The 27745-nt window shown below is 45.1% G+C and overlaps 1 long non-coding RNA gene across 2 annotated transcripts; it reads left to right on the top strand.

Moving 5' to 3' along the window:
* The first annotated feature begins 51 nt into the window (after positions 1 to 51).
* LOC309632573 lies at positions 52 to 27745 on the top strand. Of its 2 annotated transcripts, none has more exons than XR_014246984.1 (5): positions 52 to 399; positions 1054 to 1168; positions 2174 to 2301; positions 25576 to 25701; positions 26155 to 27745. It is a non-coding gene; the product is annotated as an uncharacterized lncRNA (long non-coding RNA). The 2 variants fall into 2 exon arrangements; XR_014246985.1 differs by lacking the exon at positions 52 to 399 and adding an exon at positions 411 to 931.

The raw sequence follows: 27745 nt of genomic DNA, 5'->3' as shown, positions 1-27745 counted from the left end.
GGGTGGCCGAGGACACGCCCCGGAACGGCGCGCCGTCTGCGGGGAGGGGGGCGGGGGCGGGCCGGCGCGGACCCGGCTCCCCGGGCCCGCGCCTCGCCCTGTGCGGCCTGGCCGAGTGCGGGGGCGCGTAGCGCGCGGCCGCCCGCGCACCTGCTTCGCTCGCTCATGCCCGGCGCCCCCCCCACCCCCCCCCACCCCTCGGTCCCCGGGAACTCGGCAGCACCACCATCCCGCCGTCCCAGGTGCCTCCGGCCACCCAGGCGCCTCGGCCACCCCGGCATCTCCGGCGCCCCAGGCCACCCCAGCGCCCCCGACCTTGGCCACCCGGTTGCAGCCGCCCTTCTCCCTCTGCGCCCCAGGTTGAGATCGATCCGTGGCGAGATGGTGTCAGGGAAACTGGTGAGCGCAGCTCTTCACCGTGTGTACTTGGCAAAGCTTTGCAAAATTTAATTCTTTGGGTCGGGGGATGAATTTCTGAATGAGGATACCCTATTCGCATCGGGGTCTCAGGGAGCCGAGGACTCGGGGTTTTATCATTAGCACCTACCTTCCCCCCACAAATGCGCATCTGCAGGTGCGCACGTGGTTTTCGTCCTTTCCACGTAACTTCTCAAAGCGGTGAGGGCTCACACTTGCCGTCTGTACGCAAGTACCTGGTTAGCAAAGTGGGCCGGCGGCGAGTGGGTCCTTAGCAGGGCTTGTCAGAGATTTGACATCACGCCTGTTCTTGTTTTAGGCAGTGTTTTCAAATAGAGCTTACATTCACCACAAAAGAATATAAAAAACAATAAAGCCAGCACTGCTGAAGCGTGATTAATAACCTAAGTCCTTAAAATTGGTGACTTTCACTATTGTCACTTTGTATTCCTGTACTAAGTTTCCTGCGGTGCGTTGAAGTGGAGACTTTGGGATTCTCGCTCATCTGTGAAATGTAAACACTTTGCACTAGTGGGGGGAAGTCCGAGAGCACAATTGCGCCGGGAGGTCTCGGTGAATCTGGTGGGCCGGCTCCGTGCGGGTCTTTTCAACTGTGTCTGCGCGCCCCTTCCCTAGGTGACCAACAGAGGACGCCAGTGGTCCAGGATTGAATTTGGAATTACACTTTCAAGGCTCTTACAAAGAGCGTGTGGATCAGCGGTGGGAAGCGGCGAGACCACGTAGAAAACGGGTACTTGCCCCAGGAGGAGGATAGGTGTCTAGGAGGAGCCTTTTGCAGTTTGCAGTAGACACAGCAAATCAGGACCTCCTTGCATTCCCTCTTCCACCCCGGGCAGAGCTCTGCGCAGCCGTGGGTGAAGTTAACGTGGTCTCTATTCTGTGTGTGTCCGTGTATGTGTGTATCTATATACATAACCATACATCGCCTCCTTTTAGTAAATTGGGAAGGCCAATTTACTCCTAGCAAATAAACAAATAAATAATAAAATAATAGTAATAATTGAGGCTTTACAAAGGAGAACAGATGAAAGGCAAACAGAGAGGGTCTTGTCTCCCCCGGCCCGCAAAGGCACAGCCCCTCATGTCCCTGTCGCGCCCCACCTCCTTCCCCAGCACTCAGGCTAGATTGCCCTGTTTACTGTGAACTGTGCCATAACCATCGCTGTCTATTCCCTTTCTCCTGTACCACTCCTTGTACCTGTATGTTATCTGCTTTGACAGCCAAGAACAGGGTCTCCAATTTCATTGGAAAATTGAAACAAAACATGTGTTCTTTAATAGCTAACCATGGGGAACTTGACTCTGATATTCCGGTCGGTTTCTACATCAGAAGATTCTTGGGGTGGCAGGTCCGCCTCTGTTTAGCACAGTGTTATACCCGGGGCTGAGCTGGTCTTTGGTCAGTGTGACACTTTTTATCAGCATTATCTATTTTATTTTATTTTTGGCTGCCTTGGGTCTTTGTTGCTGCCCACGGGCTTTTCTCTGGTTGCGGCGAGTAGCGGGGGCTACTCTTCGTTGCGGTGAACAGGCTTCTCATTGCAGTGGCTTCTCTTTTTGGGAGCACGGGCTCTAGGTGGGCGGGCTTCAGTAGTTGTGGCACACGGACTCAGCAGTTGTGGCTCGCGGGCTCTAGAGCGCAGGCTCAGTAGCTGTGGCGCACGGGCTTAGTTGCTCCACGGCATGTGGGATCTTCCCGGACCAGGGCTCGAACCCGTGCCTCCTCCATTGGCAGGCGGAGATTCTTAACCACTGCACCACCGGGGGGGAAGCCCCTACCAGCATCATCATCTAAGTAGCGGACAAGGGAAGCCCAGGGAGAATGTCTAAAGTCGCAGACCTCCCCGTGCAGTTGGAGAAAAGGTGAGTGTTCTGCGCGGAGTCCCTAGGGGGCGCCTAAGCGTCAGGATGTCTCTGAACAAGCCAGAGACCAAGAAAACTAAAGGTTACACTGTAACTTGCAATAACATTCCACAACAGCGTTTTATAGACTCTCATGACCTTTCTCGTGAAATCTTGCAAAGTAAATCTGGGGCAGTGATGTGGGGAGAGTTGTGTTTCAATTTTTAGTCATTTTTATTTCACGAAACTGCAGGGAACCACAATCCCCTCCTCCCCCCACCATGGAATATAGTTGTTGCAGGGAAGACTTGGGGACTTGGATGGGCTAAAACTTAATTTTGTGGCATTCTAGTTAATTTTGTCAAACTACCAATTTATCTGGCGTTTGTGGTTATTAACATAAAGTGGTCGGTAGGCAAGATGACTTTTCCCCTGGTGAAGGTACTTGGCATAAATTGCTGAATAATTGTAAAGTAGCAGACAGCCATTGGCATAACAGACAGGCGACAGGATGGGATGTATCCCTTTTCACTAACAAAATTCAGTTGGCCTGATGATGAGGGGTGACTGCTGGGGTCAGCCTGGTTATTTTCACCTCATGACAGAAGCCACTCATTTCTTGGAGCAGCTCACAGGCACCTTGTCTCCATATGACGTCCACTTCCCTTGCTTCTCTTCTGCCCTAGGTGGACACACCACCCTATGGTCTCTCTCCCTGCCCCTAGCAGTAAGCCCTCTCTTCTACGTCCCAGAGGTCTGGCTGTCAGGTTTACCTACCCCAGTAGACTCTGAACAGAAATGTCCTAATTCCTAGAGGGGAGTGATGTTATGGACCTAGTTTCAGGGATCGGTGCCACTCTGCCTAAAGCTTTGCCATTTCCCGCTAGAGGAGGTGTGGGTGGGGAAAGGGAACCTAATTTCCCCTCCATCAGATGGCCTGCTAGGTAAGTCACCTGAGTTTGGGGATGCATGAGGACATTACTGCTGAGAAGAACACTAGAAATGACCCTAACCTACAAATGACACCACTAAGAGTTTATCTGTCCACAAACTGAGCACTTCCATTTGCTGGCCACAGGGTCTCACAGGCTGTCTGGAGAGACTTATGGGGACCAGGCAGTGGTGTGCAGTGTGACCATGAGAAACACAGAAGGGTTGACCAAGTGTGTCTGTGACCCAGGGGAGGGGGCACAGACTCTCCTATGTGGTCGAAAGGAGCTTCAGAGAGGTGAGTTGAGTCGTAAGGAGGAGTATGAGAGCATGCAAGGACCGCAGCTCTGTGTGCCTGGAGGGATGAGGGAGGCCTTGGAATGGACAGCATGAGTGTTGGCATGTGTCTTCCAGAGGAGGTGGAATTCTGAGAGGGACGCTTGATAAAGTGGATTGGGAAAGTGGCACCCGTGGCATTAGAGCCGGGGACTTCAGAGTTAGTGCCATCCTGCTTGGTCTGACAATTTGGAGATGGATGAAGGGCTTCCAGAGAAAGGGCTTGGGCACGTTGTAAGCAGAAGACAAGCCTTCTGGGATCCCACCCGGTGGAAGGCAGGTTTCTGTTCAGCACAGTGATTCCCTGTCCGCAGCCTTTTCTCTCACAATAGCATTGCTGTTCCCATGGGCACTGGCACCCATGCCCGTGTAGTCATTTACAGGGCAAGGGCTGTTTCTCTGTTCTGGTCATTCACAGGGGGCCAGTTCCTGAGTCTGTCTCAGATCCAGCTTTTGTTCAAGGCTGGAACTTCGGGAACTAAGAGGGAGATTGGGACCTTGATCACAGGAGACCTGAGTGTTTGCCCACCTGCTGGCTCACTCCTCCCCTTGCTAGCTTCTGACCCGGAGCAGGTTCTGAACCTTGATTCCAAGACCAGGAAAGATCACTGCTGTGTATCTCGTGGCATTCATGGAAGGAGCAGCTCTTGGACACAGTAATGCCACGTGGGAAGTCAGATTTTACCCCTGTATTCACAGAGCCACCTGAACAAACCTTAGAGGATTTATTCTCAAATGGATTCCAAACCAGAGCCCCACCCCGCTCCAGATTCCTGACTCGTTAGTTCAAATGTTAACATGTTTCCAGTTGCTGCTCTCTTTGGGGATGGTATGCAGCGGTCAAACTGGCCATGGGCATAACAGGGTCTTTCCCTGGCCAATAGGGAGCAAGGAAGATTTGGGGGGCATTTTCCATTCAGCTGGTTTGCCTCTGGCGCTGACACCAATCCTGTCACCTCCCAACCAGTGATCTCCTTTCTGTTACTCTAGTTTGCATTTTCTAGAATCTTATATGAATGGAATCATACAGTATGGACTCTTTTTCGTCTGGCTTCTGTTACTCAGCATAATTATTTTGAGATTTATCCCTGTTGAGGCAGGGAAGAATAAGTAGTTCACTTCTTTTGATGTTGAGTTGAATCCCATCGTATACATACAACCCTGGTTTTTTAAATCTGTTAACTTGTTGATGTATATTTGAGTTGTTTTCATTTTTTGGCTATTAAACATAAAACTTCTGTGAACATTCATGTACAGATATTTGTATGGATGCAAGTTTTCAGTTCTCCTGGATAAATAGTAGTAGTGGAATATCTGGATTATATGATATGTAATCATATATATATATAATATATAAAATATCATATATGCCCAGACATTTATATATATTCATATATAGAATATGTATACACATATGTGTGTGTGTGTGTGTGTGTGTGTGTGTGTATATATATATGTATATACTTGATGTTTTATGAAATTGACAAATTGTCAAACTGTTTTCCAGAACGTTTGTATCATTTTACATTCCCACCAGCAGTATATGAGAGTTACAGTTGCCAACACTTGGGATGGGCAGTCTTTTTAATTTTAGCCATTCTATTAGTTAAGTAGTGGTATCTCATTTTGGTTTTAATTTGCATTGCCTTAATGACTACAGAAGTTGAGCATTTGTCTTGTGCTAATCTGTCATCTGTGTATCTTCTCTCTTCTGAAGTGTCTGTTCAAATTTTTGCCCATTTAAAAAATTGGGCTGTTTGTTTTCTTATTGAGTTTTGAGATTTCTTTATACATTTTGGATACAAGTTCTTCTTTACTGGATATATTATTTGCTGGATATATTATCTCCCAATCTATGGCTGGTCATTTAAATTTTTAACGATATTATGAAGAGTGAAAATTTAAATTTTGATGAAGTGCAGTTTATCCTTTTTTCTTTTATAAAGTATGCTTTTAGTGTTATGTTTAAGAAATCTTTGCCCAACCCAAGGTCACACACCAAGGGTTTATCTTGTTTTCTTTTAAAAGTTTTATAATTTTACCTCTTACATTTAGGCCTATGGTCCATCTTGAGTTAATTTTCAGATTTGGTGTGAGGTATGGATTGAAGTTATATGGATATCCTATTTCCAGCATCATTTTCTGAAGACTATCTGCTTTTATGCCTTTGTTGAAAATCAGTTGTCTATATATGTGTGGGTATATTTTTTGGTTCTCTATTCTCTTCCATTGATCAATTTATTATGCCATCTCTATTTATTTATCTTTATGCCAGTATCACACTGTTTTCATTACTGTAGTTCTATAATAATCTTAAAATTAGAGAGTGCTAGTCCTCCAAATTTATTCTTTTTTTAAAAAAAAATTGTTTTGACTCTTTTAAGTCTTAGAATTTTCACATGAATTTTAGAACCAAATTTTCAATATAGATAGATCTATCTCTATATATCTAGATATCTATATCTATATCTGTATATATCTACCAGCATTTTGGCTAGGATTTCTCTGATTCTAGAGATCAATTTGGGAAGAATTGACCTCAATAATACTGGGTCTTCAGACTCATGAACACAGTGTATATGTCCATTTATTTTTCAGCATATAAGTCTTGCATGTGTTTTGTCATACGTATTTCTAAGTATTTCATATTTTTGGATGCAGTTGTAAATGGTATATTTTTAAGATTTAAATTTCTAAGTTTTTATCGCTAGTATACAATTGATTTTGGTATATTGATTTTGTATCCTGCAAATGTGCAGAACTCATTTATTAGTTCTAGTGGTTCTTTTTTTTTTTTTTTTTAGTTCTAGTAGTTCTATTATGTATTATGTCATCTGTGAATAAAGAAGTTTTACTTTTTTTTCCAATCTGGATGCCTTTTCTTTCTTTCTCTTGCCTTGTAACACTGGCTGGAACTTCTAGAATGATGCTTGATTGGAATGGTAAAAGAGGACATCCTGTTGTGTTTCTGATCTTGGGGGAAAAGCGTTCAGACTTTTATAATCAAGTATGATATAAGCTGTCGGTTTTGCACGGATGCCAATTATCAGGATGACAAAGTTCCTCTCTTTTCCTATTTTGCATAGAGAGCATTTTATTAGGAATGGATGTTGACTTTTGTTCAATGCCTTTACTGCATCTATGGAAATGATCATATAGCTTTTCTTTCTTAGGTTATTAATGTGGTAAATTACATAGAATTATTTTCAACTGTTAAACCAGCCTTGCATTCTTGGGATAGCACACACCACCCCAATCTCTTCCCTTAGCCCCTTGGTCTTATTCTTTTATATATTGCTGAACTTGGTTTGCTAAAATATTTTTTCAGAATTTTTGCATCTGTTTTCATGAGAGATATTAATCTGTAGTTCTTTTTCCTTGTAATATCTTATTTCTGGGGGAGTTTGTATAGAGTCTTTGATATTACTTCTTCTTTATATATTTGGTAGAATTTATCAGTGAAACCATCTGGTCCTGAAGTTCTCTTTATAGGAAGTTTTTGATTTGTTTTGTTTTGATTTTCTCTCTGCAGGCCCCAAGGGTGGAGCATCAAACAACAGAGGATTATTCTCAGGTCCTGAAACCTAGTGGAATTTGCCCTGCTGGGTTTTGGACTTGCTTGGGACCCATGGCCCTTTTATTCCTTCCAATTTCTCCCTTTTGAAATGGGAATGCCTATCCTATGCCTGCCCCACCATTGCATTTTGGAAGCAGATAACATGTTTTCTAGTTTAAAAGGTCTACACATGGAGAGGAATTTTGCCCCAGGATGGGTCATACCCTCAGTATCACCCATCTGGGCCATTTAGGCAAGTAGATTATGGGATTTGGAACTTTTTGAGTTGATCATATTTAGATGAGATTTTGGGATAATTCTGGAATGGAAGATTTTAAGATGAGGTGAATGTATTTTGTATGCAGATGTCAATTTTTGGAGGGCAGAGGGCAAAATATACTGAATTAAATAGTGTTACCTTGAAATTCATGTACACATGGAATGTGAACTTATTTTTAAATGTCTTTGCAGATGTAATTAGTTAAGATGAGCTCGTACAGGATGAGAGTAGGTCCTAAATCCAATGTTAGGTGTCCGTGTAAGAGGAGAGACACAGACAGAGGGGAGAACGCCATGTGAAGAGAGGCAGAATTTGGAGAGATCTAGCTATAAGCCAAGGAACGCCAAAGATTGCCTGCACCACCATACGGCAGGCGAGGTGAGGAATGATTCTACCTAATGTCTTAGAGGAAGCCTGGCCCTGCTGGCACCTTCCTTTCAGACTTCTGGCCTCCAGAACACGGAGGTAATAAATTTCTGTCATTTTAAGCCACCCCATTTGTGGTAATTTGTTAGGCAGCCTAAAGAAAGGAATATATTTTGTACTTGAAACAATGAGATTGGATGAAATTACCAAAGCAGTGAGTGAGGTCATGAGAAACTAAAAAGGAAAAAAAAAGCCTGAGTTATCAGCGAGGAAAGGAGAAAAACCAACACAGGTGGGAGGAGAAAGGGGGAAATAGAGATCACAAGCATGGGAAGGGGAATGGCTTGGGAAAATGGTAGCATTAAGGACCCACTGGAATGTCATGAATTTAAAATAAGACTAATTAGCATGACCGTGTCCTGTTCTCCAGCTCTATTCAGTAACAGGTGCAAAGAGCTGTCAGACAGTTGGACTTAACAGGGAGTGGTTTCCCCAAGAGGGTGAGCTGAGGGGAGATGGACCAGGAATTGAGACAGGCGGGCTATGAGTGGCCACAGACTTTAAGTACAAAAATCAGTTTTCCTTTCAGTTTGATCAGCTTTTGCTTCGTGTATTTTGAGGCTCTGAGTTCGGCACATATATTTCGGAATTCTGTGAATTGATGCTTTATCATCACGCAGTGTTCCTCCTTATCTTGTTAACATTCTTTCCTCTGAAGTCTGCTTATTTGATGCTAATCTAAACACTCCAGTTTCTTCTGATTATTGTCTGCATGCTATACCTTTTCCTATTCTTTTATTTTTTTAATTGGCCCACTTAAGAATTAGACAGTTCTTCTTTTAGAAGAAGTTGAGAATTAGACAATGAAGTCATTCTTTTTTAAAAAGTGTGGGTACATCTGTTTTTTAAGGACTGATCCCAGATACTTAATTCATTCAAGCAGTTTTCTATCATCACCAATCAAACTTTTAAAATAATTACAAAGTGTTCACCGAAAGAGTTGTCAGTGCTGTATGAAGGGTAAACTGTCACTAGTATTTGTGTCCATTTTATAAGATGCAATTTGTGAAGAGTTTTTATAAAAGTTAACCTATGTGCATACAGATAATATGCCTCAAAGAATGTCTTAGAAACACAATATAAACATTTATACTATAGACAGAGTTCACTGTCTCCACTGGGGCTGTCCAGAGAATCAACAGGTTTTCTTGAAAGCAGGTACAAAGTGACATCAGCACAAGATCTGCTGGGATGACTGCCCCATAAAAAAGAACAGGCATGGTTATCTGTGGCTTTTAACCTTGAGCTGCAGTTAGGCTGCGGTTCCCCACCCTGGCAATCTAGTCAGCAGGTGGAGATGGCAACTTCTCCAAACATTGTATAGACACTGGTTTCCTGGCTCTGATGGAGACTTCGGAGGCCATCAGAAGTCCGTGGGCTCAGATCCAGGGCAGGATGAACCTTGATGTTCCACTTTCCCCCATTAGTGACCGGCCACAGGTCTCAAAGTCTGCATGCAAACATCTGGACGACCACCTGGCTACTTGACAAACCTCCCGTGGTTGTCTTCCTAAGCTGTTTATGGCTTCCTACTTCTGAAGGAAAATCCTTAGAGAACATTTCTGTTCTCTTTTATGCAATGTGTTATATTCTCTGGCTTTTAAATTTTTTTCTTTATCTTTTGTTTTCCACAGTTTGATTATGAAGTGTTTGGGTATGATTTCACTGGAGTTTATCCTCTTTAAGTTTTCTCACTTCTTGAATCTGTAAATTTGCATTATTCATCAATTTGGGGAAGTTTTCAGCTCTTATTTTTCAAATTCTGTTTTCTGTGCCAATCTTTTCTTATCGTCTTCCATGTTACATTGAGATTGTTGTGTACATCTCTGGTGCTCTGGTCAGAGCACATTTGTTTTGGATCTTTTTTCTCTCTGTTGTTTAGATTGGATAATTTCTATTAATCTATTTTCAAGTTCATTAACTCTTTTCTTCATGATCTCCATTTTGTTATTGAGCTGATCCAGTGAATTTTTATTTCACATATTACATTTTTCTCTTCTAAAATTTTCATTGGGTTATTTTTTACATTTCCTTTTTCTGTTGAGCACTTTTCTTTCACTTGGAGGTTGTTTTCTTTGGCCTCATGGAGCATGGTTCTAGTAGCTACTTTACGTTTTTGATCATTTCTACGTCTGGGTTGTCCGGAGGTTGGCCTTTGTCGACTGTCTTTTCTCTGGAGAATTATTCATACTCTCCCAGCTTTTCTTCTGTGTCTTCCATGCAAGGAATGTATGTTCTTTAGACTCTAGGTGCAGGGTCCTCTTCTAATCTTACGGGGAATGTTGATGCTGTTGTTTGTTTATTTATTGATTTTTTAGCAGGATATAACCTTGGTTAGGTCCAACCACAGGTTCTGTTTCACTGTCTGTGGCCAGTGGTTCTCATCTCAGTTCTGCTTTAAAGATTTGTGATGCTGCTTTGGGTCTGCCTCAGGCCTGAATTACACAGGGGTTATTCTGTGATGTGGGCTCTGGTCTAAATCTCAGTTCAGTTCTCAGAGCATTTGGGATGCTGCTTTGGGTCCTTCCCACTCACGTGCCACTTGGGGATGGAGGACCCACTTCCAGGGTGGCTTAATGACGTGGCTGTTGGCAAGAGGGTTCAGTTCCTCGCCACGTGGGTCATCAAGCAGCTCGTGCATGACATGCAGTTGGCTTCCCCAGATCATGTCATCTGAGATAGAAAGCAACCGGGACAGGAGCCACAATTCCTTTTAATGACCTACTCCTCAAGTCACAAACTGTCACTTCTTTATTCATTAGAAGCAAGTCACCAAGACCAGCCCATACTCAGGGGAGGGGAATCAGGCTCTGTCTCCTAAAGAAGGAATACCAATCAATTAATTATTGAGGGAAGAATATAAACTTCCAATTACATCTGTGGATTTATCTGTTTCATCTTTTAATTCTGTAAGTTTTTGCATCATGTATTTTCAAGCTTTGTTACTAAGTGACTATGCATTTAACATTGTTTGTCTTCTTGATGAATTGATTCTTCTTTAAAAAATGAGTTCTTTCTTTATCTTTGAAGGTACTGTTTTTCTTGAAGTCTGCTTTATCTGATATTGATTTAGCCACTGCAACTTTCTTATAATTAGTGTCTGCTTGGTATATATATTCCATTCTTCTACTCTAAACCTAATGGTTTGTTTATATTTAAAGTGCATCATTTATAAATAGCCAGTAGTTGGGTCTTTCTTTGATTTTTAAATGTAATCTGATCATCTTTGTCTTTTAATTGGAGTGTTTTTGTTAATTAATGTTTAATCTAATTATTCCTTTGATTGGGTCGTGTTCACCATTTTCCTATTTACTTTATTTGTAAATGGTACTGATTTTCCTCTTTTCTTTTTGCTTATTTGTTCCATTGAATCTTTGTCCCACTTCTCTTTTTCTGCCTTCCTTTGGTTTCATTAAATATCTTTTGGTATTCCACTTTCTTTCCTCTGTTGGCTTTTTGTATTGTTTTCATTGTTAACTTTAAGATTTTTCGGTGTGTGTGTGTTGTTTTTATCCTTAACTTTAAGATTACAGTGACCCCACTAACGTTTTCTCAGGAAACCAGGAGTTCCTATCAGACCACTTCTCAATGTGAGAACTTCAGAACAACGTAATTCTGTTACCAGGATCTGCACTGTTGTGCTATTGTGGTATGTGTTTTACTTACACACATGCTATGAAACACACAACACATGCTATTATTTTTGCTTTAAAGAAGAGTCTTAAATATATTAAAAATCTTTTTGTCTTTGGCCACGTGTCGACTCACGTGGGTGACTCCATCTCTCTCTGCAGACGCGTGTTTCATCTCAGATCATCCCCGTCGGCCTGAAGATCTTCCTTTAGTATTTCTTTCAGTGTTGACAGGGTGCTGATGCCTTCTCTCAGCTTTCTTTTTTTTCTGGGAATGATTTATTTCATCTTCATTTTTAAAGTCTATATTTGCTAACTCTAGAATTTAGGGTTGGAAATCTTTTTCTTTCAGCATTTTAGAAAAATTAATTAATTAATTATTTTTTGGCTGAGTTGGGTCCTTATTGCCGAGTGCAGTTTTTCTCTAGTTGCGGCGAGCAGGGGCTACTCTTTGTTGCGGTGCATGGGCTTCTCATTGCGGTGGCTTCTCTTATTGTGGAGCACGGGCTCTAGGCGTGTGGGCTTCAGTAGTTGTGGCTTGCGGGCTCTAGAGCGCAGGCTCAGTAGTTGTGGCGCACGGGCTTAGCTGCTCCGTGACATGTGGGATCTCCCCGGACCAGGGCTCAAACCCATGTCCCCTGCATTGGCAGGTGGATTCTTAAGCACTGCGCCACCAGGGAAGCCCTCTTTCAGCATTTAAACAGATGATTTCATTTTCATCACTCTGGCTTCTATTGTGCTTTAGGAAAAGTCACCTGCCTTTCTTTTTGTTGTTACCCTGAACATAAGTTGTTTCTTTTCTCTGCATGCTTTTACCCAGCTTCTCTTTTTCTTTGGTCTTCAGAAGTTTGACTAGGGCATGCCCTGGTATAGATGTTTGTGTTTATCCTTCTTTGGATTTGTTGAGCTTTTGAATTGTTGGACTGATGACTCTGACAAGGTTGGGACATTCTCACTTATCATCTGTTCAAATGTTTCTTTTGCTCCTTTATCTCCCTCCTATGAACTCAGTTACATCCTTATTAGACTGTTTGATATTGTCTACATATCTATGATGTGATGCAGTATCTATTTTATTTCTTTCTATGCTTCAATGTGAATCCTTTCTATTAACTTATCTTGAGTTCACTGATTCTTTTTGTTTTGTTCAGCCCCCTGGTAAACCAACTGAATATGTTCTTGATTTCAGTTATAAGGCTTTTTAATTCTAGCATTTCCATTTGGATCTTTTGCATAGTTTTTCATTTCTTTGCTGAAATTATCCATCTTTTAATTCATTTTCATATTCTTCTTTGATTACTTTAGTATACTTGTAAGTTATTTTAAATCCTTTTCTGCTAATTCCAAAATCCATGTCATCTCTCAGTGTCCCTTTATTACCTGTTATTCCCTTTATTGTGAATTGCATTTCCTTGTTTCTATAAACATCTGATAATTTTGGTTTTGTACTTGACTTTGACTATAAAGAACAGTGGAGAGTGTGGCCAGAGTCAGGAGCTCATCACTTTGATCCAATCAGGAGTTAAGCTGGGCCATGGCTGGTTTGTGCTGTTAGTAGTTGCAATTCATTTCTGTTTTCAGACATCTTGAGGGTGACACCAGATTCCTCTCTGGAGTAAAAGCTTTGGATCTAAATACCTCAAAACTATGGAGATATCCCTTTCTCTCTTTGTAGACTAACCTCCATCTTCTCAAGTGGGAGAATTGGCACATGTGTGAGCTAGCTCTTTTTTTGGGGATCCTCCAGATTCCAACCCATTAAATCTATTCATCTCGGCCAAGTTGTTCATCTTCTGTTCTGCAGTGATCTCAAGGAGGAAAGTGACCATTGGTCTTTTCTTACCTGGGGAGGGATTAGAACTCTTCTGGAATTCAGTAAATTTGGACTTCTTTACATCTGCATATTTCTGATAGGTTTAAGTAACATTTTATTTTGTTTTAAGTTTATCTTCTTTTCTCATTGTTTTGGTGGGAGGGATGGGCTTTTTACCATTTTCTGTATTCTGCCTTGAAGCAGACATCTCAGTCATCTTTACAGATGTGTGGCATTTCATCAGGTGATGTGTGATCACTTGCCCAACTAAATCCTATTGATTTGGATTGTTTGCAGCTTTCTGTTTTCTGTTTCTTTTTCTTTTCTTTTTATCTTTTTGTATTTTTGTAAAATACTGCTGTAATGAGTAACCCTGTGCATATATCTTTTTAAAATTCTCGCCAGTAAATTCCTAGAAGTGACATTGCTGGGTTGAAGGGTAAATGCCTGCATGATTTAGCTAAATTGCCCTCCACAGGGACTGTGACATTTCGCATTCCCCCTGGGTTTATGGGAGACAGTGTTTTCTTTAGTCTTGCCTCATTATATGTGGTCAACCTTTTGAATTTTTGCCCATCTGATAGGTGAGAAATGGTAACTCAGTATACTTGGAATTTGCTTTCCTCTTGTTCTGAGTGAATCTAGCATCTTTTCATATGTTTAAAGGTCATTTTTAATTCTTTTTTTTGTGTGTGTGAACTGCTCTGTAAATTTCTTGTTCTTTTTCTTCTCTCTTCTCTATAGTAAGAAACTTCGTATTTTAAGGTTATTAATCATTTGTGATGTAGGTTGCAAATATTTTACATTTTAATTTTTTTCTGTCCTTTTAATGTTTTGCATAGACTTTTGAAGATCCATCTAGAAGTCTGATTCTTGAAGGCCTCAGTAGTCACTTCAGACACAATTGTACTCATCAGATATTTTTCACTTATAACGTAGATTTGCCGCAGGATCCCAGAAAGTTTTCTTTCACACATCTCAGTTTTCTAATAATCCCCTTTAGTGGTTTGGCCACACTGAGTTATGTCTTAAAGACACCATACTATTTCATGCCTTTTGTTTAGACGCTCAGTGCCTTTCCCTTCTGGCAACTTCAAAACAAGGCTGAGTGGTTACCACCTGTGCCAGGCCTTCGCTGATACCTCCAGATTTTTTACTGCTGTCCTCTGTGATTTTCCCGTGCTCCCATCAGAGAGCTTATTCTGCTTTTAAGAAAATTGATTACATGCCTGTTTCTCCTCTTCAGGGCAGGGACCAGGTCTTACTCAAATCCCGAATCAAATCCCAGGTCCTGAACCCGGGTACTCAATGAATATTTTAAAGATGGAGAAAGACTTAGGATTTGGCTGCATCTCCTGGGCAATCAGGATGTCAGGGGTTTTAACCCATGATGGTGGGCCCAGGTATCTCAGTGACCAGAAGCAGGGGTAGGGGTATTTAAAAGTCAGAGGTAACTACAGGAAAGGCAGGGGCCTTGATTTGGGGTCAGGATCAGGATGGACTGCTGCTGTGGTCATCTAGCAGCTGAATCGCAGGGGGAGGGGGCAGATGTGGGAAGTAAAAGCACTATCAGTCATTCCTCGGACACTGATTCTGTGGCATTCTCTGTGCTAGGCACCTCAGCTTATAACATTCAGTCCCTGCAGCAATTATTTGGTAAGACTTCTTCAGACCAGGAATCAGACTCAGGGAGCCCCTCTGAAGAGGCCATCAAAGTGGGTGGTGGTGACCCTAAGGGTGCATTCTCTGTTTTCCTAGCTTGAAGTGAGTGCCATTCTCAACCATAGGATCATGCCTTCATTTAAGATTGTCTCCCAATGCAATTTCTAGTAAGACTTCTCAACGCAGAGGCCATTGCTATTCACCAAATAGATGAACCGTGCTCTTACTCTTTGAGTTTGCGGACATAGGATAAAAGAATCCAGCTATTTACAGGGTGAAACCTGGCAATGTGTTGGGAGGCAAGTGATCAAGGCAGTGGGATGCCGCCAGTACAGCTGCACGGTGGGATCTTACCCACTGTGGGTTATTCAGGAAGATACATGTTCTGCTTTTTGCACCTTCTTGTAAAAAAGTGGTGTATTTCTTAATTGCACAGCCTGTCCCTGACAGGGCAGACAGAGGGGCTCCTGTGCGGCCAGACTGGCACAGAGTGGGAGATGGAGTTCTGCCCTGAGTCCACAGTGTGCCACCCTGCACGGCCTCTCCCTGCCTGCGCTTCCTGTGTGGGAATTGCCTGCGGTCCCTGCTTGCGGCCTGGGCACGGGGGGAGCTCAGATGCAGCAGTTCCAGACCGTGCAGACCCCCGGCCTAGACTCCGTGGGTACCCGGGGCCAGCAGTACCGTGAGAACAAAAGTACAGGTACCCGACAGGTGGCAAGTCATCCATTTGTTTTACTTTGCATATTATTTCAATAATTTGTATTAATCTGGAACGTCTTTTAGCTAAGCACACATGCAGAACCATGAGAGGGGCTCTCCAGAGCGGCACACGCCCCATGGCAAATGCATTGGGGGTTGCAGCCATATGTGGTTGGGAGAGTCTAGTCATCCTGGATTCTGGGGAGACCATCTCCTGCGTGTGGAGTCTGGGCTGAACCCAGAACCTGGAGTTTAGAGAAAACCTGGGAGAATAGAAGGAGGCTGTCCTGGTCAAATATTCCAGAGACTTCAAAAAAAAAAAAAAAAGTCCTCTGTTGCGTGGGCACATCAGCTGCTTTTAAAGAGTTGGTGGAATATTTATCGTTGGACAAGATTCCATTTCTCAGTGAGGCAATAGGAAAGATTTCTGACCTCCGATACTTTCCTCATTCCATGTAAAACAGCCTTCCCCAGCACTGTATATGTGTGTGTGAGCTTGTGCGTATGTATGTGCGTACACACGTGTGAGTGTGCAAGTGTATGTGATCGGGAGTTTGCATGTGTGTTTTTGCGTGAGTATGTGCCTGTGTGATGCGGACACAAATCCCCATTTGCCGATTTTATCACTTGTTTTTAGTTTAACGAAGTATTAGCTGAAGCCATAATGAAGCAATAATTATCAAGATTGGCAAAAGTGCAAGCATCAAGTTAAAAACAATTTTAATGGCCAAAATAGGTTGTATTTTGTTGAAATGCAGTAAATAATTTTCATTAATTTTAGGTTGAGGGAGTTAAAAAAAATAAAACCTGTGTAAAGACTTCTGATTAGCCCCACCCCCTGCCCCAAACTTTTGCTAAAGTCCTGGCATAATATGAAATTTATTTAAAACATGGTCATTGTAAGCTTCACAAATTCATCAGCTTCTAAGCACTCAAAGAAACGCATTGAAATATATAAAGTAAATTAAGAATGAGAGTGAGTAACTTCTCTAAAAAACTGCAAACAAATAAGCAAATTCCCAGCCCCACAGAGGCAGGCCATATAAAAGTAAACCCCAAATAGTGCAGCCTATTTCCTGTGTGAAATTTACAGCATGTTGCTTGACCTGAGTAAAGTGACAGGGCTTTGGAGAAGCCTCCAAACCTTGCCTAAATCCCAAACTTGAGAGCCTTTTGGATTCTACTTTGTGTGACCAGGGCAAGGTAGTCAGGTGAATCTAAATCCCCACTGCTCTGAAGACCAAAGTTGTACTTTAAAACAAATGGCTGGGGCTTTCCTGGTAGCGCAGTGGTTAAGCATCTGCCTGCCAATGCAGGGGACACAGGTTCAAGCCCTGGCCCGGGAAGATCCCACATGCCGCAGAGCAGCTAAGCCCGTGCGCCACAACTACTGAGCCTGCGCTCTAGAGCTCGTGTGCTACAACTACTGAGCCCACGTGCTGCAACTACTGAAGCCTGTGCACCTAGAGCCTGATGCTCCACAACAAGAGAAGCCACCACAATGAGAAGCCTGTGCACCGCAACAAAGACTAGCCCCCTCTTGCCGCAACTAGAGAAAGCCTGTGCGCAGCAACAAAGACCCAACGCAGCAAAAAATAAAAATTAAAAATATATAAATTAAAAAAACAAAAAAACCCGAATGGCTGTGCTAGACCCTGAATATGGCCTCTCCTGGGAGGGAGGGGTGGGTTCCCAGACCGGGGGTTGGGGGGCAGATGGCCCCTTACAGAATTTCCCTGCTGGGGGTCCAGGGCTCTGGCTGGTGTGATGCAGTCTCCCAGCCCAGACACATTGATGGGTTTAGGGTCCTAATCACTCTACCTAGCCAAAGGGTATTCAAAATAAGAGTAACCCTCAGATAAGTGTGGCAAAGTGTGAATATGGTGTGACCATTTGAATGGGGGCTCCTTGTGCCAAGAGAGCTCTATAGGCGTCTTTGGGGGCTTCTTGGTGGGAGCAGCTTGCCTTGCTCCTGCAGGGTGAGGCTGGGTGGGCGCAGGGTCTGGCCCAGGTAGGAGAAGTGAAGGTAGAGTCTTGGAGCAGGCCATCCATGTGGTGTGTGTATGGGTGGGATGGGGTTGGGGGCCTGATCTCTCCTCTCCTCCCCCACTCTGCCCTGCACCACTGGGACTTCCGGGTGCTACTGCCCTCCCCCCTTCCCTCCCTCAATTCAGGAGCCAGTCTTATCAGGACTTTGAGCCCGGCCTGTGTGTGCTGGACCTGGGTTCTGGCCCCCATGGGAGGCACAGCAAATGTCGGCAGCCATCAGCCACTGCAGCCATGGCCCACCCTCCCCCTCCCCCCCAAGGTGCACCCTGAGGGGATCCAGGATGGAGAAAAACAGGATACTGGCCCTAGAGAGTTGAGATATATATCACAGGAATAATTTCAATGAGCCCAGACTCTTGCATCTCCCCATACATAGAAAGGCACTAAAATCATTAACTTGAGATGTCTGTTTTTTTGTGATTAGCAGTAATCACAGAAATTTTTTTTTTAATTAATTAATTAATTTTATTTTTGGCTGCATTGAGTCTTCATTGCTGCACACGGGCTACTCTTCGTTGCGGTGCACAGGCTTCTCATTGTGGTGGCCTCTCGTTGTGGAGCACGGGCTCTAGGCGCATGCGCTTCAGTAGTTGTGGCACATGGGCTCAGTAGTTGTGGCACACGGGCTTAGTTGCTCTGTGGCATCTTCCCGGACCAGGGCTCGAACCCGTGTCCCCTGCACTGGCAGGCGGATTCTCAACCACTGCGCCACCAGGGAAGCCCCAGCAGTAATCTTTTGATGTTTTGGCTACTTTTTTTTTTTCCCAGCAAAAACTCCTATACATCCTGGCTCTTCCCTTACCTCTTAGGAACAGTTTCTCGGAGCTAGCTGAGAGGCTGTCTCCTGGGCTACAGTCCTCAGTAAGGTCCTAGAATAAAACGTAGTTCTCAACTTCCAGGTTGTGCATTTTTTTTCAGTTGACATGTTCATGCTGAAAGACCTGGTGTGGCTTCTTTCCTGAGAAAGACTTTTCCCTGGAGCTATGAACAGGCACCAGCCTCTAGGACATGAGTCCTGGAGAGATTGTTTCCCTACAAGTCCTGGGACTGACCCCCTTTCTTATCAGGGTCCGTACAGCCTGTAAAGGAGGGTTTAGCTTTACAGGCCGATCCTTAGAACAGACCTCATCTCCTGATCTGTCCTGATGGTGGGAGCCCTTGTCAGCCAGGGTGTTCACAACCTTGGGATTTCCACCTGTTCAGGCTTCTGTCGTCACGTTGTAGAAGACGCTCTGGTGACCCTACTGGTTACTTATCCAGCTAACCAGTTTGAAGAAAATAATACTCTAAGGAGGAGTAATCCTATAATTAGTAACTTACGTTGTCGCAATTTTTTTAGTCAAAAAAGTCATTAGTATGTTAATTAATATATGAATGCAAATTAATGTTAATGTACTATTCTGACAACAGCTACACTTCTGATCACAAATTCCCATGTTGGGAGTTTTTCCCACACCAACTGGGTGTTCTGCAGTTCAGCTCAATTCTGACTGTCTACGCTCAGGTAACATCAGATCCCACGAGACTGTACCCCTTCCCCCCCAACTTCAGAGGGCAGTCACAAGTTCCAGGTTGTCACCTGTGCTTCTGATTAACTGGCTATAGGTGGGAAGTTCCAACGACCCCCTCTGTGAGTTCAACTAGTTTGCTAGAGTGACTCTCAGAACTCAGAGAAACATTTTACTCACTAGGTCACCAGATTATAAAGGCATAAAAAACTCAGGAATAGCCAAATGAAAGAGATTTGTACCACAAGGTATGGGGAAAGGGCATTGTTGATGAAAAATTAATCAGTTGATCTAAGAAAGAAATGGAAAGGTTTATTCAAGCCAAATTGAGGATTATAGCCCTGGGAGAGCATCTCAGAAAGCTCCGAGAACTGTTCAGCCCGTTAGAAGTCAAAGCACAGTTATATAAGGTTTTTGAGACAGAGGGCTGTACATTAAATGACATATTATGGACAGTTTACACAATCCAGATCTGCAAGTACAAAGTGGTGGGTCATCGTTGTAACTGAGCAGGACCCTATGGGGCCTTCCCGGGACAGACCCCTCCCCCATATCCTCTGCTGTAGCTCCTCTGAGGTACCTAGATAATAGTATGTGACGGACATTTCCTGAGTTGCTTTACAGATGCTAAAACCCCCCCCTCAAATGGAAGTTAACTACTTGATGACCTTGAGCATATAGCCCCCAGGCTTACTGGAGACTAAGGATTGATAACGCTAACCCCTGTGACACCAGCCTGTTACCTCACCATCAACCGATCAGAGAATTGTGCACGAGCTGATCACGTTCCCTGCGACCCCCCAACCCCCCCCCCCCAAAGCCTGGCCTTTAAAAATTCTTTGCTGAAACCCTTCAGGGAGTTTGGGGTTTTTGAACCACCGGTTCTCCTCCTACCGCGCCTTACAATAAACACCGCACTTTCCTTCACCACAACCTGGTGTCAGTAGATTGGCTTTACTGTGTGTGGGCAAGCAGACCCAAGTCTGGTTCGATAACATCGTGACCCGTTACAAGATCAAGAAGGAAGGTTCTATTTTAAGGAGTTGTCTTGTTGAGGCTAGGGGAAATTTGCTCTATGGTTGAGCAGGTATTCCCGCTGATGGGAAGGTTAGGTCCATACATACTGCACATATACAGTGGTGGGAGAGAGGAGGCCAAGAGCAGAGAAAAATTTTATGTTACAATTTTTCTTGGCTTGCCGTAAAATATGAATTTTATTTCATAGCCAGATGGAAGAGACGCATAAGGCAAGGTATGTGGGAAGGGTGTGGAGCTTCCACACCCTCTCCAGGAGCGCCGCTCTCCCAAATCTCCATGTGTTCACCAACCAGGAAGCCTCTGAACCCTGTCCTTTGGGTTCTTATGTAGGCTTCATTACATAGGAACATTTGATTAAATCATTGGCTATTGGTGATTGATTCCACCTCCAGCCCCTCTCCCTCCCTGGAGGTCAGGAACTGAAACTTCCAACCCTCTAATCACGTGGTTTGTTCTCCTGGCAACCAGCCCCCATCCATAGGGGCTTTTCAAAATCACCTCATTAACATAATAAGAGATATTGTACCATTACAGCTCACATTGTAATAGGGAAGAGCCAAATCTGACTACATGTTGGATCTGTTCCTTTTACTTTAACCTTCGCTTTCTGCTGCTTTTGTTCACTAAAAGGATCCTGTCTCTACATAATGGCCTGCCTCGGGGAACCCCGCCCCTCTGCCTGAATGTTAAACCAAAGTGCCTTTGTTCAGGCAAACATCCGGACCCTGTCCACCTGTGGATGGCTACAAGAAAAAGAAATTAACACATCCCCTCCCCGAGGCTGGCCAATCCTAGGGGATATTTGCAAGACTTAATGGCCTTTTTACTTTTCTTCCTCATCTCCTCCGCCTCTCTGTGCTATAAAAGAAACTGACATCCAAACCCCGATAAGATGGTTATTTTGAGACTTTAGCCTGCCAACTTCTCGGTCTGCAGGCTTTCCGAATAAAGTCGTATTCCCTGCCTCAACACCTCGTCTCTGATTTATTGGCCTGTCGTTCGGTGAGCACAGCGAGCTTGGACTCGGTAACAACATCACAGGACATTACAAGGGTTTTAGTTGATCTGTGCCAGAAAGGGGATAAAGACCAAATATATATTTTTTATAATAAAATCCAATAGCACAATACATTAATTATTAATCAGATCCACCAAAAAACTGGTTATAGAACCAGTTTTAGAACATGTTGCGAACCTGACATATTCTCTCTGCCCCCAGGGAGTGGTTGGAGACACACTTTTTGGCCCCTGACTCCTTTGTAAGATCCCTACAGGGGTCTTGAACGTGTCTCTTGGAAAATAGGCAATTCTGCTCACAGACCAAAAACACCGCTAAATTCCTGGTGAGTGGCTACAACTTCGTTTTCTGCAGCAACTATTTCCAAGGGGTGCTATTAGCATTGGGTGGAAACCCACCAGAAAATCCACTGTGAGGGATTTTCAGCTTCACTAGAAGCTGGAAGCCACAGCAATATCCAAAGTAGAGTCCGCCTGGTGCAACCTGACCAACTAAGCTGGTTAAATTGTTGTGATTTGAGGATCGAAAAACTTTGAATGAATGAATGGAGTTCTTTGTCCATCTTCATTGATGGCTGCCAGTTTGAAATGAAGAATGAAGATTGCGAAGGACTGTACAGATGAGGCGACAGGCTTAAACACTGAGCAGAAATAACAGAACAAGGCTTTTTCTACTCTTTTTAAAAAATGAGTCCCTTCCTGTGATCCTACAGGATGTGGAAACGCGGTTATTTGGAAATACCAAGTACTATGTAATCACGTAGGTTCACCTCAAAGAAATGAAAATGCTGATTTACCTTTAAGAAAATTTAGGGAAAGGTAATAAGTGCAATTATATATAATCGTTTTATATCAAAGTAGTACCTTTCCAGAAGGTAATTTGCTCCTGTGATCAGAGATTTCCCCAGGTATTAACAGATTTGGACTCACTAGAATATCTGCTAAATATCTCGCCTTGGTGGAATGGAAGCCCATCCCCGCATAAGTCAGTCTTGTTAACGCTATCTTCTAAGTCCAAAAGGGCAAGTCTTATTGCTTTTATAGCTACTCTTCTTATTACAGAAGCTTTTAGAAGGATGACTGTGCTTTAGTTAGATTGAAGGCTGAGGAGGAGACTCAGTACAGTGGCTGAGTCAGCGGGCAAATACAGCTGGTGGTCCAGGGTGAGACAAGGCAGGTCCTCTGGTTTGTGGTTTAGGCATCATTTAGGGTTGTTCTTTTCAGTGACGTTGGAATTGCTCCCAGGCCACAGTCCCACTTCTGCATGAATTACTTCTGTGCACACCTGTTGGCGAGAATGGAGGCTGCGGTTATGCCAGGCAACCCAAGGGCCTAGGGAATGTCCAAGCTCAGGGTTCCCATGACCTCAAAGAGGGTGCACTGCGGTTTTCCACAGAGAGGACACACCTTTGGGCTTCCTTTTAGCCTTCTGCCTGCATCTTTTTTTTTTTTCTTTTTTAAACTGGGATATAGTTCCTTACTACACAAGGATCCACTGAGCCCGTTGAAAGAAGGAATTTGCCAAGTTCATTCCTCCACTTGGGGAAGAGGATCATCATAAAAACACGAGTTCACATTTCAAATTCGGTCTTTCTTACGCGTCATGTCCCCTCCAACAGGTAGTCTCTTTCCAGCGCTCCCTGCAGCCTCCCCTAAAGCCGAGGGTGGAGGGACCGGCCTGGCACATCTCCCTAAGTGTCTTGTCTGGATTCCTCAGTGAGAGAGGACTTGGACCAAGAGAACAGAACCTCCTTCTCTGACATGGGGGATGCCAAATTCATACTTTTTCGGAAAAGGAGCCCTTAGCCTGCAGGACTATGGTTTTACTGTTCCTAATAGAACACTGAACTCTCCAGCTTCCCGAAGGCCAGAGCAAAGGCATCCCTCCCCTCAGAACAGCTGGCTGAGCTGTAGCCGTCCCCTCAGGATGAGTGAAACTTTGCTCCAGGAAAACCCAGCTGCCCTGGCAAACCACCGACAGCTTGCCGCCTCCAAAGTGGACTCATGGGCCCTTCTCTCTGACTTGAACTTGACCAGGTGGTCTTGCACCCAAGTCTAGTTCTCGGTACAGGTGAGAGGTTTCACGTGACCCAGGTGGCCCGCATGACTCACCTGTGACCTTACGCTCGGCTGCCGTAGGGGGGAAATGTGCAGGCCAGCTCTTGATTCTCTGGCCGGGACCAGCTTCTCCCCACGTCCCCTTGTTCGCTATTGAAAACTTAACGTTAGGAGAGAGGAATGGGCACCTCCGAACGCCTGCCCCTTCCCTGAGGTTGGGGGCTCAGGCTGATTTCGTCCCTGGTGAGGCTCCACCTCTCCCCCAGGCACCTGGCTGTCTGGCCTGTCAGGCTCACACGAGGGAGATCCTACCAGGACCCCCTGCCCCCCTCGACCCACAGAGGGTGTCAGGCAGCTTCCTGCCCCTTCTCCCGAGGGCGCTGCGCCCAGCCTGCCTCTCACTCCCCCGCGCCTGCAGCTCCTCCAGATTGGTCATCGTCCTTCTCTTCCAGGGTGCACATGGGGGCATCGGGCAAGGCCTGCTCCTTGGATCGAGGGGCACTGATTACGGGGAGCTCACAGTCTCTCTCTCCCCTTTCCATTTTTCAGAGAAAGACTCCAACAACATGGAAGTGTAGAGTGGGATGTGCCAGTTCGCCTGACCCGCCCTGCCTTGCCCTGCCCTGCCCTGCCCCCTCCGGTCCCCACCTGTCCTCACCTGCTCTCACCAGCCCCCACCTGCCCTTACCTGCCCTCACCTGTTCTCACCTGTCCCTACCCGCCCTCACCTGTGCTCACATGTCCTCACCAGCCCTCACCGGCTCCCTCTTTCTCCTCCCAGAGGCGGACGTGGCTATTGATTGGTGAGTGTCGCGCAGGACCTCCCCACGCACCTCTGTGATGTGTAGAATTTAACCAGGATTTAGCCAGGGTCGTGATGCACCTGGGGCTGTGCAGCAGCTTGTTCCCTACAGCAGGTCCTCAGCTCTTTCTATGCCAGCACACATACCTCTATTTCATCCTTTTAATGGCTGCGAGGATGACTTGATAATATTGAACTTCTCCCCTTTATTCAGGAAGGTAAGTGTTCCGTGACTCAACAGTATGAAGTGGATTGAGGGCGTGAAGCTTTTAATCAGCTAACCATCAATGGGACTGGCGTTGGAAATCAGCAGAAGTATCTGTTGTGTGCTGAGCTTCCCAAGTGAACTTTTCCTTCCCTTCTGACTAAACTGTTTCTTTTTTTTTTTTAAATTTAATTTTTATTTTATATTGGTGTATAGTTGATTTATTACATTGTGTTAATTTCAGGGGTGCAGCAAAGTGATTCGGTTATACACATACATATATTCATTCTTTTTCAGATTCTTTTCCCATATAGGTTGTTACAGAAATGCCTCACCTTTTTCTGATAAAAGTTCGATTGTGAGGAAAACTCAATGCTCTTTAGATGAAGAATCTCACTAACTTAGCAGTGTCCAGGTGACCATTTTGGAAATTTAGTTGCAAGGAGATGAGGCTATATGGTGTTCTGTGTTTTGCTTTTCTCCTCCCTTTGTGTACCTTTCCCCCATGCGTGGAGCTCGTCTCACTTTCCCAAAGGCTTTGCAGGAAGGGACCCCAAGCATCTTGGAGGAGCTTCTCAAGTCAGTACAGAGTCTTTCAACTCGGAGCCTGTGTGCCGTGTGACACAGCAGATCAGGCTGTTACATCTGAGGGGACCGTAAATAGTGCAAAGCTGTATCAGTGGTTAACATTCTGGCTTTATCTGCCTGTCCTCATCCTATGCATGACACAAAATATTTTATTTCATTGAGGACCTGGAGCGTCCATGGCTCAGATGGAGAAGGTTTCTGAAGCTTCGCCCACATTGACCAGAAGGATCGCCGTGACTGAGTGGTTATAACCTCCAGTCACTGCAGGTGACTTGTCTGTGCAGGTGTTTGCCACCTCCTGGGACCTAGCGGTCTTGTGCTGCCTTCCTGGGCCATCAAAGAAGAGGCATCAGATGCCCCACTGAGGGGCAAGGAGGCGCCTTATTAAATAAGCCAGATGGGTGGAAGTTTTCTCACGTGACAGTTTTCTTGGGCATCTTCCCGCAAATGTCTGAAGTGTCCCAATCCACAGAGGAAACTTCCTCTCCTAAAACCCTGCTGTTTTTGTGGCAGCAGTGTATTGTCCATTGCTTACTGCTTTGTTTCTGAAGTTGACGTGGCCTCGTACTGTTCCAGGGATTGACAGTGAGGCCACCAGCAGCCTCCCCTCCCCGGGAAGGCATTCTCAGAGCTCAGCACTGCTGTTTAGAAACTCTACAGCGTGAGTCGATTCCCAGGTGCTGTGTTCATTTTCAGATCGGTTTTCGCAGCAGGAGAAGGTGTGGGTTGGAGCCCCTGGCCTTTCAGAGTTGTTTTTGGAATGGAAAATGACCTGAGGGCAGTTCCCTTTAAGCCAGAGGCCTTGTATCAATCACCAAACAGGTACCTGACATTTATTGAGTGTGAAGGGTGCCAGGTGCCAAGACAGGGGCTGAGCACAGAGTGGTGGAGAGGGGCCCACCTCCTGAAGAGTCATGGGCTTTGGGGACCTGATTTCAGGGCTGGGAGGTGAGAAGTACAGGGGAGGCCTCTGTGGCTGCTGGTGCCTGGGGCTCGGGGCAGGCGGCCCAGACCAGGCGCTGTTTGGGCGTGGCTTCGACGGTAACTAGGAGTTTGCAAGGAGGAGAGGTGGAGAGAGCAGAGGTGCAGGAAGCCCCGAGAGGCCACATGTTTGGGACGGGGGAGAATTCTGTGAGGTCGAGGAGGCAAGTCTGGGGGCACTTTGGGACCAGACGGTGGGTGGTCCCCTCTGTGGCCTGCACTGCATGTGACCCTCATTTTCATACCCTGCTGCCATGAATTTTTGTATTATTGTCTTTTGTTTCATTTTGGCAGGACATGTTGATGGACTTCTGCAAATGGAGAGGACTGTTATTCTAGCCCCTTGTGGTAAAAGCCTGAGGGCCTGACTGCTGCTGCCCTCGCAGGCTTCTTCCTCGGGGCCAGTTCTGTTCCTGTTTCCAGAGCTGCAGACCCTCTGCAGAAGCTTCATAAGCCAGGATGGCACTCCTGCCCGGATTCAAGTCTGCCACCTCGGAATGTACCAGAAGGGCTAACGGGTTTGGGCGGCTGTGTGCATTTCTCATCCCGCTCAGAAGGGGAAACGTTGGGCATGGACCGCAAGACCTCTGTGGGTGTGAAACACTCTGTTCTTGCGCAGGGAACTAGCTGAGACCCGCTGATGATTTGGGAGCTGACATTAGATAGAAGTAGCCCCGAGTGCCCAATGACAAGAGCGGTGACCCTGGGGTCTGCCACGTCCCTCTCCTTTGCCTTCTGGCTCGAAGCTCGCCTCCCTTCCTCTATTCTGTTTGCTTTGCTTCTTATTTCACTTCCCTCATCCTGTTTCTCTTATTTCTGAGAAAATATCCTGGGTCACCTCTCATTTAAATTCACTGACAGCTGTGTACCCACAGAGCCTGCACTACCGTTGAAGTCATCTTCCCGGGTACCCGGGCTCCTGTCCCCTGCTCTCAGGTTCCTTAGGACTTCTGGGGATTCCACAGTGTCCTCTCACAGAAAAGCAGCCCTTTTATTTTGAGGGAATGCCTCTCCCCATGTCTAGAAGCATGGTTTTTGATGGGGGCTGCACTTACATCCCTCAGTCAGATGCCACAAGGCAAATGGGTCCTTCCAGGGATGGATGTGTGACCCACCCCGGCCAGCAGGAGCGCTTCCCGGGGGATTTTTCTATGTGGAGCTGGCAGGGAAGACAGGTGTCCTCTGTGGTCTTAAAGCCGCAGGTTGTAGACCTGGAGAGGCTTCCAGCCTCGTGGAAGAGGGTGAAAGACTCCCTCTGTAATGGAGCAGGACCCTATGGGGCCATCTCACGACAGACCCCCCCATGTCTTCCACCTGCTTCTTGTCTGTAGAAAAACTTTATCAGGGAATAAATTTAATCAGAGAAGTGAAGAAGTGCAGACACAAAGGAAAATAGTCAAACAAGACAAAATAATAATAGTTTAGCCATTAAACAAAGTCAAGGACCTTTAGTTCCTCCTCAAGGGCTATGGTTAATATTCTGAGCTATATCCTTTGAGATATTTTGCAGATACTGAAGCCCCCATCAGGTGGAAAAAGTTAACGACATGATCACCAGACTGTAGCCATGACATAAGCTGTTCCACCTTGCACAATACCAAGAACTGGCCTCAAGGAAATGGGAACAAACGGACCCTGGAATTGAAGGTTAAATGTACTTAAAACCATCAATATGACATCGATCAGACCATTGCATGACTAACATCAAGGTGATTTTTGGAGTTGTTCTGTACGTGGCCACTCCCCAGCCTCTGCATCCCTGAAACTCCCCTTTAAAAGTTCTTGCCCCTGATCAACAGTGAGGAGTTGGTTCTTTGGGACATGAGTCCAGCTTCTCCCCAGGATTGCCGGCTTCCTCGATAAAGCTATCTTTCTTTTTACCCAA

The sequence above is a fragment of the Balaenoptera borealis genome (genome assembly GCF_965194805.1).
Source record: "Balaenoptera borealis genome assembly, chromosome: 7".
Taxonomy (NCBI): domain Eukaryota; kingdom Metazoa; phylum Chordata; class Mammalia; order Artiodactyla; family Balaenopteridae; genus Balaenoptera; species Balaenoptera borealis.
This window is presented reverse-complemented; position numbering and strand designations above follow the sequence as displayed.